This window comes from Geotrypetes seraphini, chromosome 3 (genome assembly GCF_902459505.1).
Source record: "Geotrypetes seraphini chromosome 3, aGeoSer1.1, whole genome shotgun sequence".
NCBI classification, from domain to species: domain Eukaryota; kingdom Metazoa; phylum Chordata; class Amphibia; order Gymnophiona; family Dermophiidae; genus Geotrypetes; species Geotrypetes seraphini.
Window position 1 is genome coordinate 234,043,646 of NC_047086.1, and position 15,232 is coordinate 234,058,877.

The window sequence follows — 15,232 nt, forward strand, 5'->3', positions numbered from 1 at the left end:
CTGCATATGGAAAGGGGGACCCTAGGGAAATGCTACTGCTGCTACACAGGGAAAGGGAGAGGGAGGGAAGGGGGAAGATAAATGCCTCTCCTGCACAGGAAAGGGGGGAGGGAAATGCTGCTTCTTCTGCTGCTGCTGCATAGGGAAAGGGAGAGGGAGGGAAGGGGAAGAGAAATGCCTCTCCTGCACAGGAAAGGGGGAAGGGAAATGCTGCTTTTGTTGCTGCTGCACCCAATTGGGGAAAGAGAGGGAAGGAAGGAGAAGGAAGACAAGGGAGAGGAGAGGAACAAGAGATGCCAAGTTCATGGGAGGGAGGGAAGGAAAGGAGATATCAGACCATAGAGGGGGAAGGAGAGATGCCAGGGCAAGGGGGGAGGGAAGGAGACAGATGCAAGACCAGGGAAAAGGAAAGAAGGAGGGAGGGAGAAAAGGAAGGAAAGAGATATCAGACCATGGAAATAGGGATGGAAGAAGAGAGAGATAGAAGGAAAGGTAAGACATGGAAACGTAGATTTTGAAAAGAAAGCAGAAAAATTGAATATTAAGTTAATGCCAAAGATGGATGCAAGGCAGAAAGTGAAGACGGAGAAAAAAACAGTCAAAGGACAAGAAGGCCCTGGAAACATAGTTAAAAGCACAGAAAAATAAAGACACCAGCCAACAAAGGTAGGGAAAATGATTTTATTTTCAATATAGTGATTGAAATGTGTCAGTTTTGAGAAAGAAAAGATATTAAACTTTAAATGTGAGGGCTGCAGAAAAAATAGAGTACTTGGAGGGCCGCAAAAAAAATAGTTAATTTCTTATTAAAGAAATGACAATTTTGCATAAGGTAAAACTCTTTATAGTTTATATATCTTTCTTTTAACTGTTAAAGGAAAGTTTTATAAACTATAAAGAGTTTTACCTCATGCAAAATTGTCATTTCTTTAAGACATTAACTATTTTTTCTGTGGCCCTCCAAGTACCTACAAATCCAAAATGTGGCCCCGCAAAAGGTTTGAGTTTGAGACCACTGGTTTAGAGTGAGGCATTCCTGGATAAACAATAGAAGAAAATATTCCTGGACTACTGGTAAAATCGCCGGCTTCACACTGCCGCCATTACATTACATTACATTACATTAGTGATTTCTATTCCGCCTGTGCCTTGCGGTTCTAAGCGGATTACAATTTGAAGAGATCTGGACATAACCGAGAGAATTACATTCAAGTACATTACATGTTATGGTAGAGAATTACAAATTAGTAGATATCTGGATTTTTCCGATAGAATTACATAGCAAATTAGAAAATATCTGGATTTTTCCGATAGAATTACATAGCAAGATTCAAGTAATTACAGGATACAGAGGAGAATTACAATATATTTGGCCATCTTAACTCCTCCCCTGTTCCCTCACAATCTTATCATACAACACTACCAACACAAAGCTCTGTTTATCTGAAGTACTTCCGTTGTTGTTGATACTATTCGCAACCTTCTGACAGGGCCTAAAACATGTAATAATAATAATAACTTTATTCTTATATCCCGCCTGTAATCTTGCGACTTCTAGGCGGTTTACAATAAACTAAACTGTAAATACAATCAAGAGAAGTTTTACATACAGCGAATTAGAGAGTATAGCGGTTTACAATAAAGAAACTGTAAATACAATCAAGAGAAGTTTTACATACAGCGAATTAGAGGGTATAGCGGTTTACAATAAAGGGTGCAAATGGAGGTCAGCTGGGTTTACTTAAGTCGACTGTTGTGACCAAACAAGTTCCCGTGCCTCTCACATTTAGACGGGGTTTGAGTTTAATTTGAACCAGTATGCTTGTGAATTTTTCCCACAGACATTGATCTGGAAAAAAAAAAAACCTTCAGTTAAATAAAATCTCTGGACTTCTACATACAAACGATACCCTGGAGAACTGTATGCAAAAAAATAAATCTGTAAAAGATTCTACATATTCATTCACTGCTGATCAAAATGTTCTGCAAATATTGCGTGCTTTCTAGATCTGGAAGGGTTGACTTTAAAGAACTTTTCCCTGCCTGCTCTCCAACGTTTTATTGCTTATTCAACAGCTGCACATTCTTGTGCAAGATCCTTGGTTTCCCTAATTTAAGGACCTACAGACTACGCATTTTTGCCATAAGGTCACATGGCTGGTGGATGACCTAATTCCAGTCATTTCTGCTCAGTTGGCATCTTCATTTCTAACCAGCAACAAAAGAATTGTTTAGTTTTCTTTTCTTTTTTTTTTTTTTCTGATGTGGTTTTTGCCCAAGCAATAGTGCCTGTTGAGACTTCATTGATTGGTCTGCCTGTATGAATAGGCACAGACGCAAAGGGCTCCATTTATCAAGGCGCGCTAGCGGTTTAACGCATGTAATACCGCACGCTAAAGCGCCAGCCGCACTAGCCGCTAACGCTTCCCTTGAGCAGGCATTAGTTTATAGGCCAGCGCAGGGGTTAACGCGTGATGAAACGTCACACGAGTTAACCCCACTAGCGCGGCTTGATACAAGGAGCCCAAAGACATAGACAAAGCAATAAACACACTTACACCCCTATATCTGCCCCTATATCTCTAAGGCAGTTCTGTAAGTGATGTATGGGTAAGTGTAACAATGCTAAAAATGTAGATAGAATTGCTAATCAATGCAATGGAAGTGTTTTGTTTGTTTTTTTAATTCTTTATTTATTTTCCAAGCTTCAATAGTACAATACACAAATATATAACATATAATAAGTCAATAAAGCACTTTCAACTTACAAATATACATAATCAACCATTTTCTCCCACCCACCCAATGATTATTCAATAAAACACAGAAACATAAATTTCCCAATAACCTTACCCTATTCAAACTAATCCTCTCAACCTCCCACCCACCCCAAGTGTGCTTGTTTTTGATTGCAAATTAACTCAAAACGTGGCTCCATAGTTGACAAGCAAACACTCATATTGTAGGGTCATGAAATGGTTAACTGTTGTTTAAAATATTGCTCTGGCCTACATAGCTGAAAACAGTGTATAATCTATTGACTTCATCTGCCTGAAATGTATGTCCTTGCCTTACCACATTGTAAGCTGAATAGATAAGAGTTTGAGCCATGATGTGCCCTGCCCTTCTGTACATGTAGCATTTAGACCTGTAAGATTTAGATAAGCAGAGAAATGAGCTAGTTTCCTATAGGACTATAAGTTGTATCCCTGAGCCTATCTATCAAAAGTGCTGGCTTAGGACCAATAATAATTGTAGAAAGTTATAGAAGTAACAAATGAAAATTGTAGTTTTTGCATATATTAGTTTGCGAAAAGGGCATAAAAGTCCGTGTATTTCCTGTTTCTGACACTCTAGTAGGCAGGCTATTAACTGTACTAGAGTCCCGGCATGCTGTGAATAAAAAACTCTTGTACTTTCTTCACACCTCTGACTTTGTGTGTCCAAGTGACCTTTCAATATCATTATCCACCATCTGCAGTCCTTTTTTTTTTTTTTTTTCGATTTAATTTCTGTCAGAGCTGAAAATTCACGTTTGCAAAGATAAGAAGATACAAATGGTACCTGCATAAAAAAATAAAACTAAAATTATTTGCCATTTATTTTCAAGGACCAATCAAGTCGAAGAAGGATGCTTATTTGGGTAGTTCTATCCTTACGCACATAGACTAGAGGTCTGTACGGGAACGGGAATTGCGGGAATCCTGCTGGTCCCGCGGGGATCCCGCGGGAATCCCTCCTAACCCACGGGACTCCCAAGGGGACCCCCCCTCTGGCCCACAGGACTCCCATGGGGATGAAAGGCTTTAGACACGTCAGCCTTAGTAAAAGAGGGGGTTTATAAGTTAATTACCTGAACAGAAAACAAAAAAAGGGTTCCACCAAAGAGATTCCACAAGGAAAACAGCAGCGCAAACACAAAAGAAACTGTGGAATTGATGATCCTGTCAGAAGTAATTGCTGCTTTTTATGGGGACGGGCGGGGATGGAGGTAATTCCTTGCGGGGATGGGTGGGGACGGAGAAGATCCTGACAGGGACTGGTGGGGACGGAGAGGGTCCTGCCGGGGACGGATGGGATTTCTGTCCCCGCGTAACTCTCTAACACAGATGCTCATAACATTTGACACACTATTGTGTACGCGACGTGTCATCTATTCTAGCGTATACAGTCAAACCGCAGTTTGCGAGTGTTTTGATGAGCAAAACCCTCCAGCAAATTTTAACTCGGAAAACGAGCGCTGTCACGCTAAAAGTGCACATAAGTGCGCATTACATATAAGCACACACTTCGTAAGGGAACTTTAAGACAATCTAAGAACGTAAAACCTTGAAATCAAAATAAGTTATTTTGATTCCTACCAGACAGGACTTAACAGAGATCTGGGCTTTCTTTCCCACTATAAAGACATTTAAAACTGCTCCACTTTGTGTCTCCTGCCCACTCACCCACCCCTCCCTCTTCCTATCCCTGAAAGGTTTTCATGTTTTCTTTATATATTGATATTTGTCAGCATTTGCTTATTTCTAATCTGAAGCTCATAATAAAATGCATTGAGTTAGTCCAATAAAAAGGTATCACTTTATTTTCTTTTGTTATAGTTCTTTATACTACTTAAGAAAAGCAGAATCAATTTTTGCAGTACTGGAGCTCTGCTACCATTTAGAAGGGTACAAAACACTTACGGTATCTCACAACTGATATTTAATTAAACACTTATATGGATATTTTAAAAAGAATAGTGGCCTTATCTGCAAAACCCTAGGCTTTAATAATAGAAACTGCTTCCTCTTCTGCTGACCCAGTCCATGCAACATAGTAAAAGGCCAAATAGCCCATCTAGTCAGCCCATCCACAGTAACCATTATCTTTCTCTCTCTGAGAGATTCCACGTGCCTATTCCAGGCCCTCTTGAATTCAGATACAGTCTCTGTTTCCACCACCTCTGCCGGGAGACTGTTCCACGCATCTACCACCCTTTCCGTAAAATAGTATTTCCTCAGATTACTCCAGAGCCTATCACCCCTTAACTTCATCCTATGCCCTCTTATTGCAGTTTCCTTTCAAATGAAAGAGATTCGACTCTTGCATATCTATATTACATAGGTATTTAACTGTCTCTAATATATCCCCTCTCCCGCCTTTCCTCCAAAGTATACAGATTGAGATCTTTAAGTCTGTCCCCATATGCCTTATCATGAAGACCACACACCATTTTAGTAGCCTTCCTCTGGGCCAACTCCATCCTTTTTATATCTTTTTGAAGGTGCGACCTCCAGAATTGTGCACAATATTCTAAATGAGGTCTCACCAAAGTCTTATACTGGCCATACCTAATGTGACCATTTATTTTTTTCATCAAAATGGGACATCTATTAATATTCAGTCCCGCCCCGCCCCCAATTTCTTCCATTCATTTTCATGTACACACAATGTCTTATTAATTCATAATGGTAAACATAAAATATAAAAAATAAAACCCACAAAGGATACTGTACGCAGAGAAAATGTTAATTATCATTTATGAATTTCAGGGTTTTTTCAAAATATAGACAGCAGATATAAATTCTCAAAACAGACACATTTTGATCACTAAATTGATAATAAAATCATTTTTCTTACCTTTGTTGTCTGGTGATTTCATGAGTCTCTGGGTGCACTTCCTTCTGACTGTGCATCTAATCTTTCTTTCTTTCTTATTTAACATTTCTTTCACAATCCAGCCCCATCCCCTTTGGGTCCAGGTCTCTCTCTCTCTCTCTTTTCCCTCTGTTACCCTCCCCAGATTCAGTGTTAGTTCTCCTTTCTATCTTTATTCCAGGTCTCCCTTTCTCTCCCCCTCTGTTTGAACCTCCCATAGTCCTGCATCTGCCTCCTGTCTTTCCCCTTTCGTCCAAGCCTTTTTCTCTGTAGTCTTCCTAATGTGCTTACAACCCCCCCCCCCCCTTTCTCTGTTTCTTTCCTTGCTCCCTCCTTTCCTCCCAGCAGATTTTAGCATATCTTTTTCCTCCTTTTTTCCCCTCAGATCTAGTATCTGTCTCCTTCCTCTTTTCCTCCTCCCAGTTCTAGTATCTGTCTCCTCTCCTTCCCCCCTGCTCTGGCATCTCTCTCTCCGCTCCCTTCCTCCTGGTCTTCCTTCTCAATTTATTTTCTGCCTTTGTCTAAATTTTTTTACTATTCAGTCCTCAATTTCCCTCTTTCACTGTGTCTACCTATAGCTTGCCACCTCTTTCCCTCACCCCTTCCAGTAACTAACTCTATCCTCTTCCCTCAATCCTGCATGTGCCCTTTTTTCTTGCTCCTCCCCACTTCCTTCCAGCGTCTGCTCCCCCTGTCCCTCGCACTTCCATTCAGCGGCTGTACCTCCTCTCCCCCACACTTCCATTCAGTGTCTGTTTCCCTCTCTCTACCCTTTCCATCTACTGTTCACCCTCTATCTCGCCCCTTCCATTCACTGCCCTCTGTACTCTTTCCATCCAGTGTACGCCCTCTCTCTCTCTCTTCCAGTTATGTCTGCAGTCCAAAGGAGAGCATACTGTATTTAAGGTCATAGGTGCCAACTTTTCACAATGATTGGCAGTGCTAATCACAGCATAAATTACCCCTCCCTGGACACAGTGGAGGTTGTTCATTATTGATGGTGCTCAGCATCCACTACATCCAAAGATCTGGCATCTATGCTGTTTGCTTCACAGCAGCTATCAATGTGATGCTTGGAGGTTTATTTCGGGGGGGGAGCGAGGCTGCTCTCTTTATTGAAGAAGAAAAAAGACAACACTGCAGAGAACAATTTTGTCTACAGAAAAAGCATAGGGGTAAACAGCTGTATTATGCAACTTCCTTGAAACTGTATGAAGTAGGGCTGTTGCTGAGTCATGATTTTTACTGCCAGAGCATATTTCAACACAGAAATTGAGTGGAACTAATGAGGGTGCAGAAAAGTTGCTTTCTGCGCATCTTAAATGCAACATGTAGGTATAAAAAAAAAGTTATTGCCCAGCATCTTAGATTCTTTAGTAGAGCATTGCTTTCAAAAGGATTTATTTGGTTCTAAAACTAGGCAGAATATTATTTTTCATGGTTGGGCCATGAAACTGAGAAATTTCAAAATTGCTCTTCTGTGAAAAAATAAGGCATGCGTTTCTGCAGAGTAAATGTTAAAATGTAGCAATATAATCTAATTAGAAAAAAACTCTCTAACTGCTAGACAAGGCTGACCTCTAGTGGTAGAAATAAGTACTTCATCCTTCAGTAAAGGGAGTTTAAAACATTAAGGTCCCTGTGAGAGATTCCTGGCTGGATTTTCCAGGAACTCTGCACATTCACCCATCAACCACACACAAACCACTTAGAAGGTGCAACAAAATGTTTTATTGAGACATCTACCTGAGCCTATTCCCTCAAAGGCTCAGGAAAGGCAAAGATATACGTTCAACTTTTATATCTTGTGTCTAGTGCAGCAGCCTGTACACTTTAGGCAGTTAGCCATATCACATTCAGTCCAGCAACCTCAGCTTTTGGTCAATTTCCCCAGTTTTCTCATGTTTAAAACACCATAAGTCTGGTTCCTACTTTACTTGTTAAATAGTTCAAACAGAAGAATATTTACGAGAAAGAAATCCCTTTTCTCCAGCAACAATCTCAACTGGCTTCAGCTCAGCTGCCCCAAACACAGGACAGTCACCTCTCAACAAGCAGGTTTAGTTTACAGAGGTCTTGGATTAGAAGCTCTTCACTCTAGTGTTTTCCTGGATGGATTCTCAGCTACCTTTCTCACGCCAGTCCTCCCCAGTGCTTGAATACAGCCACGGCTAGGGAAGGTTTCTCTCCTTCGGGATCCTCTCACTTTGGGACCTCCCTGAATGATTATCTTCTGTGGCAGATAAACACCTCCCTGCTGAGTCCTGCCCCCTGACTCAATAGGGTTACCTTATCAAGATGACTCAGCACTGAGCTGTAAAGCCCAGTGAGGTCTGGGACATGTAGTCCGCTCAGTCTTGGGCTAAGCATAGGAAAACAGACTTGTGATAGAGGTGGGCAGCATGGAGAAGGATTGCACAGACAGACAGACCACACTCTGGGCATTCAAGAAAAAAACTCTTTAATTAAACAGTAGTGCAGAGCCTATTTCTTCAAAGGCTCCTATAAGTTTGTGTTCTTCCAAGGAAACAAGTAGGCTTTTCTCCAGTATTTTCCCAACCCCAAGTCCCATTATCTGTAGCGCTTGACACGCCCCAAACAGTCTTTATTTTAGGTGCAGGAAACAGGCAGCATTTGGTGTCAGGTCTTAGCAGGCACTGCACAAAGGCAGGTTTTTAAATGCAGTATTGTCTTACTTCCTACAAATTTGGTCAGTGCCAAGCCCTTCCAAGCAGCTTCTCCAGCTCCTAGGTTCCCTCTAGCAAACCTCTCCTCCTGGGTCTGGCTCGGCCTTTTAAGTTCCCCTGAGTCACTTCCTGGTTTTCTACTTTTTTCCCCTTCCCCCTTCCTGAGGAAACCTCCTTCTCACTGCTGCTGTGGTTTGAAACAATTTAGCTAGGAGGGGGAGTGCCGGATTTTCCTGAGGTTTATTCTGAGTCTGAGCAACAGTGTCAAGCAGGGGAAGTGGCAGGGTTTCATACACTCTGTCACAAGGCTACTGCATAATTACTTTAGTGTTTGGAGGCATTTTGCCTATTTTATACACCAAATTCTGCTAGGTTTTTATTTTATGTTTTCCAGCTAGTGAGTTAATGCAGAAGCACTTAGATCTGGATTTTCAAAACGGCACTGTTCGGAAGGTGCCCATATGGGATGGGGTCATACTGGATATAGTGCTTACAAACAGGGAAAGTGTTTCTGATGTTATAGTGGGTGATCATTTGGCATCCAGTGATCAATGCATGGTACGGTTTAATATTAAGATGGGTATAGAGATGGCTCATTCAAAAGCAAAGGTTCTAGATGTTAAAAAATCTAACTTTGTTTGGATGGGGGATTACGTCAAGGAATTGTCTGGATGGAAACATCTGGAAGAAGTGGAAATGCAGTGCACAAAACTGAAAGGAGTAATTGTAAGAGTGACAAACCTTTTTGTGAGGTAAGTAAGTAAAAGTAAGAGGAAAAGAAGGCCGTTTTGGTTCTCAAAAGTAGTAGCTGAGAAGGTAAGGAATAAGAGGTTAGCCTTCATAAACTACAAAAGATCACAGAAATAGGAAGACTGGAAAAATATCTGGAAAAGTTAAGAGAGGCTGGTCATGTAGTCAGGAAAGCAAAGATGCAAATGGAAGAAAAAATAGCTGACATGGTAAAACAGGGAGACAAGACATTTTTTTTAGATATATTAATGATAGAAAGAAGTGCAAAAGTGGCATTGTGAGACTCAAAGGTGAAGGGGAGGAATAAGTATAATCTGCTAAAGAAAAGGCCGAATTGCTTAACAAATATTTCTGTTCTGTGTTCATGGCTGAAGTGCCAGGAGCGAGACCACAGAAGACAAACGTAAATAGGGATGGAAGAGTGGATAGATCCTATCAATTTTCAGAGGGTTGTGATCATGAGGAGCTAATTAAAATAAAGGTAGACAAAGTGATAGGGATGGATGGTGTACGGGTAGAGGTGTCAGTAGGCACCTATATTTTTTTAAACAAGATTTTAAAACTTTTTAAATTGGCTTTTACTAATTAAGATAGGCATCTAAACTAAAGCGCCATTTATAGAATACGGACCTAAATGCTCCCATGTTAGATTTATGCAGGTCTCATACACTAATGGCAATATTAGTACATACCCTGTAAAAATGAAAATGAAGTGCTAAATTTCCTGTTAGCAAAAAGATAATTCCTGTGCTAAGCAGCACTAGCTACAAATTTTGGGGCATTTTAGTAAAAAGGCCCCATAATAGAATAAGGTTCAAGGACCACATATTAGATTCCCTTGTATTTTACATAACTGTATTAGGATTAATTATCCAGTACAAAGTTGCTATTGGTTTTTTTTTTAAATAAAGTTCCAAAAATGCTTTCTTCATGGAAACTCCTCTACCCTGAGTTGTATTATTTGTTTGACTGACGCACACTGGCTTGTCTTCCTCCTCCTAATGAAGCTTTGACTAGAAATTCAGCCTTTTTCTTCCTTTCTCACAGTTATAGAACGATTCTACCCCTTTTCATAAGGTCAGAAGCTTCCTTTATCAGATTTAAATCTTTGCTTGAGACATATTTTTTGATCCAGTGTTTGGGGGTTCTAGCACATACTTACAGATATTAGGGGAAAGCTCCTTCCCTCTCCTCTTAATACAGTTTGCCACTGACCCCTTTCTCGTACAGGTTGCCACTGACAGCCTCTCCATCACACAAACAGGTCTCATCAAAACTGATAGAAAAATCTCGTAGACTAAAATGCCAACCTGTCTTACTGAAAAACACTTTGTACAGAGGTGTCGCCCTCCTCTTTCTAAATCTCTTGTATTTTTACAAGACATCATCATTTTATACATTTCTTTATTTACACCAAAGTTTCATACCAATATTTCAAATTCTAACTCTGCCTGTGTCACATTGACATCTGGATGTCTCACCGCCTTCTAAAACTGAATGCGGCTAAAATGGAGCTGCCTATCTTCCTGCCTAAACCCACCTTCCTGCTTTCCCCATTCTTTGTCTCTGTGGACACATTCTCATCCTCCCAGTTTTGTCTGCTTGCAATTTTGGGGGTCATCTTCGACTCTTTTCTCTCCTTCATCACCCAGATACAACATATTGCTAAAACCTGCCACTTTTTCCTCTATAATAGTACCAAAATCTGACCCTTCCTCTCTGAGCACACTACCAAAACCCTTATCCACGCCCTCATCACCTCGCGCATAGACTACTGCAATTCACTACTCTCAGGCTTTACGCTTAGCCACCTCGCTTCCCTCCAATCTGTCCAGAATTTGGCTGCATACCTCATATTCCATGAGAGCCCCTACACTCACATTACCCCTCTCCTAAAGTCATTTCATTAGCTTCCCACCCATTTCTGAATACAACTCAAACTCCTCCTAGTGACCTACAAATGCACTCACTCAGCTGCTCCTCACTATCTCTCTTCAATTATCTTCTCCTAGGTTCCCCCTCCCCCCAACCGAGCTCCACTCAGCTGGTAGTCCTTCCTATCTGTGCTCTTCTCTTCCTCTGCCAGCTCCAGAATCCATCCCTTCTGCCTTGCTGCGCCGTATGCTTGGAACAAGCTGCCCGAATCCCTATGGCAAACTCCGTCTCTGACAGTGTTCAAGGCCCAGTTAAAAGCCCACCTCTTCAAGACTGCTTGGGTTCACCTTGGGTTCTCCATCCTTAACTCTATATGTGATGTCTGTCTCTCCAAGTTAGATTGTAAGCTCTTCTGAGTAGGGGCTGTCTATTAAATGTCAAAATGTACAGCGCTATTTAAGTTATAAAAAATAGTAGTAGCTAGGGCTGTGGAGTCAGAGTCGAGAAGTCGGAGACAATTTTGGGTACTGGAGTCAGGAGTCAAAGGATTTATCTACTGACTCCATAGCCCTGGTAGTAGTACACTCCCCAGTTCCAAACAATTTTTCTATATGATTTGTGTAATAGGCAATCTGTTGTTTGTGTACTACTTGCAAAGCCACTTATGTTTGGGTTCCAGAGTTGTCATAAGTCAGTCTTATTGTAGGTTTTACAACCCTGCCTGTCCTCTGGGGCTCTCTAGTAGAAGTAGAGTTCCTTTCATTTTGAAATTTTAATGATAAATGATCTTTTTAGAAAAAGTGGTATATCAAACACTCTAATAAACATATTTTTGCAAGCAGGATGACAAATAAATATCTTGTAAGAAATGTTCCACTCAGGGCCAGTGTTGTGTGGGGGGGGGGGGATGGAAGGCAAACAGAGCACCTTTCCCCTAGCACATCCCAACATAGGTGCTTGTGGCTTTTCTCTCTCTCTCTCCTTTCCACTCCTGGTGGTTCAATAGTGCCCCTAACCTACAAGGGGTATTCAATAATTTATCTACCTGAATATGAAAGAAAGTTGCAACCATATTGTCACATGTCTCAAGGTTATTCATTCAGTTCTAACATTTCAAGAGACAGGATGTCAGGAGATCCTCATGTGAATCAAGTAAGAAACTGCCAGATTTGAAGATTTTGTGACAATTTCTTACAAAAGGTGGGAAAAAGCCAAAGGAGATCCATGAAAGCATGATTACAGTTTATGGAGAGTCTGCCCTATGAACCTACAAAGTAAAATTTTGGAGCAAGCAGTTTAAGTGGGGTCCATTGAAGATGACCCTCACATTGGACAGCCTGTGGAAACAACTTCCACAGACATGTGCAAGACGGTTGAGGATTTAATTTTGTCAGATAGACAAATTAAGGTTTCCTAAATAGCTGAAGAAATGGGCACCTCGGCAGGTATAGTTTGGAAAATAATTCATAATAAGTTGGGCATGTCCAAGGTTAGTGCAAGATGGGTTCCAAGAATGCTGACACTAGGTCACAATGCCACAAGGCTCCAGTGCTGTTAGGAGAACTTGGAGATGCTCCGTGAAGACCAAGTGAATTTTTTTCATTGCTTTGGTGACTGGAATTGAGACTTTGGTCTAATCACAGAGATCCTGAGTCCAAAATGGAGTCAATGTAGTGGAAGCACAAAGTCATCACCCACCCCAAAAAACTTCAAAGCAGAAAAATCTGCAAAGTCATGGCAACTGTCTTCTGAGTTGATGAAGGACTTTTGCTTCTGGAATTCATACCACGTAAGAAACCATAGCGTGGAAGAGTTACACCAACACAATAATCACTATGCGGGAGTCAAGGAGAAAATATGAGGAAAAACTCACAGCAGGAGTGCTGTTTCTTCATGACAACGCGCTGATACACAGGTCACGACAATCACAGGCTGACATTTGAGAATGTGGGTTTCAGCAGCTGAACCATCCACCTTGCAGTCCTAACCTGGCTTCCTCAGATTATCTCCTGTTTTGAGTTTTGAAGAAATCTCTCCTTAGACAGGGATTTTCAAGTGATGAAGACAACAAGGAAACTGTGACATTCTGGTTTGAGGGTCAAACAGAAGAATTTTTTTCAAAGGGATTAAAGTCATTGCAGAAAAAGTGGATAAAGTATATGGCGCTATCAGGGGAATATATTGAAAAATAAAAATTGTTTGACAACTCTTTGTTTTCCCTACTGAGGTAGATAAATTATTGAACACCCCTTGCACCTCAATTGCTGCTGGCAGAGATATCATAGCGATTGAAAGGAGCTGCCCTTGGACTTCTGTCTTTCATGTGATGGGTTCTGTCGACATGGAACAATAAAACACTGCATTAGGACATGCTTAGTACATTTTATACCACAGTTTCTAAAACCTATGGGCACAAAATCAGGACATTCCAAATGAAATGCTTGTTTGAGCAGCCAAGTTTTCAGAGCTATCTTATATTCCAGCAAGAAAATTTCTCTCTAATTTCATGTTGAATAGAGTGCACCGGCCAGAGGAAGTAGGCATCCTTCCATCTGGCCTTGTTGATAAAGGTACGGGGGGAGGGAGGTCCATGTGTTTGGCGGGGTCTGGTAGGAGGGAGTGGACATCCCTCATGGCGGGGAAGTTGGGGGGGTGCCACAAGGAGGGAGTGGGCATCCCTCCTGCTGGGGGTTGTTTCAGGGGTTCCGGCAGGAGGGCGTGGGCATCCCTTCTGCTGCTGACAGTGTGTGTGTGAGGGGGGGAGGGTTCAGAGGTGGCAGCCGCAGGGATTGGGTATCCTTTCTACCAGCCAACTTGCGGTGGGATTTCAGGCTTCCCTGCTGTGGCTGCTCAGCTCATCATGGCAGGGAGATTTCCTTGCCACGACCATGTCTATTTAAAATGTAGGCCAGCATTTTGCTGGCCTACATTTCAGGTGCCTATTGTGGCCTTTGGGAGACACCTATTGCTACTTAAGCTGCCTAAGGCCACGCCTATCCTTGGGTGAGCTTAAGCGTCCCTGGAAGTATCCCTGTAACCGCGACGGATGCCTACAGTGTAGGTGGCCTGCCTCGGGTTGTTTTTTTAGAAAACGTACATCCCGATTGGCTGGTTAGACAATGGTAGGATGCCTACTGCTGCCTGTTTATAGAATTTGGCCTTTAGTCCAGTGATTTCCCACTTTTTGGGTTCCATATTTTTCTGACAGAACGAAAAAAGTAGAAAACCACTGGACTAAGTGTATAGCCCTCGATGGAGACTGCCCCAGTTTTGTTGGTGTGGCTGAGAACTTTTCAGTGGCCCCTTGTAAGCAATACCATGAAGAAAATGGACAGGTTGTTTTTGTGCAAATGTTTCAACAATACATGTGATGCACTTGTCAAGGCCAACATATTTCTTTTTCCTTTGTTTTTGCTGGCCAGCTAACAAATTGTTCAATTCTGTGTTCAAAAAATACCTGTTCGCTTTTGAGAGCAGCAATCAGATGCCAAATAGTTGGGTGAGCACAACAAACTAGGGAATGAAAGTGACGATGCCATGCATCAACTGAATCGTTTAATGCAGGTAGATTGTTCAAAACTCTTTCATAGTTTCAAACTTGCAATGCAAAAATTCCTTCCCTGGGTCGATTTTGTCATATTCTGCCTTTATATGTGTCCTCAAAATAATCCTCTATGGCAGGGGTAGGGAACTCCGGTCCTCGAGAGCCGTATTCCAGTCGGGTTTTCAGGATTTCCCCAATGAATATGCATTAAAAAAAAGAAAAATCCTCCTAATCATGGCATCCTGTCCACCAGCCCCATGCTCATCATTTCTATTACATCTCTCCAGCACCATGCTAGTTAGTGGAAAGAGAACAGTGAGATAGATGGAAATGGACGCAAAGCTCATGGCTTTGTTAAGAAGTGCAGCAGGATCCTGTCAGCCCCATTCCTATGGCAATTGTTTTATGAACTGCCTACCGTATTTTCACGCATATAACGCGCGCGTTGTACACGATTTTTACAAACCGTGTATAACCGTGCGCGTTATACATGTGAGCGCGTTTTACAACTTTTTTTTTTTTCAATCCAATCCAGCATCCCCCCTGCGAACCGGCATCCTCCCCCCCGCTCGCATCACCCCCCTCCCCCGCGATCCTACATCCCCCCCCCAGCACCGCAAAACATCTCTTACCCGATTGGGCACCAGCACCAATGCACAGGATGTGCCAGTGCCCGAAGATCCTCCCTCGTTGGGTTGGGCTGGGCTGGGCTAGGCAGTGCGGTGTGAGAGAGATC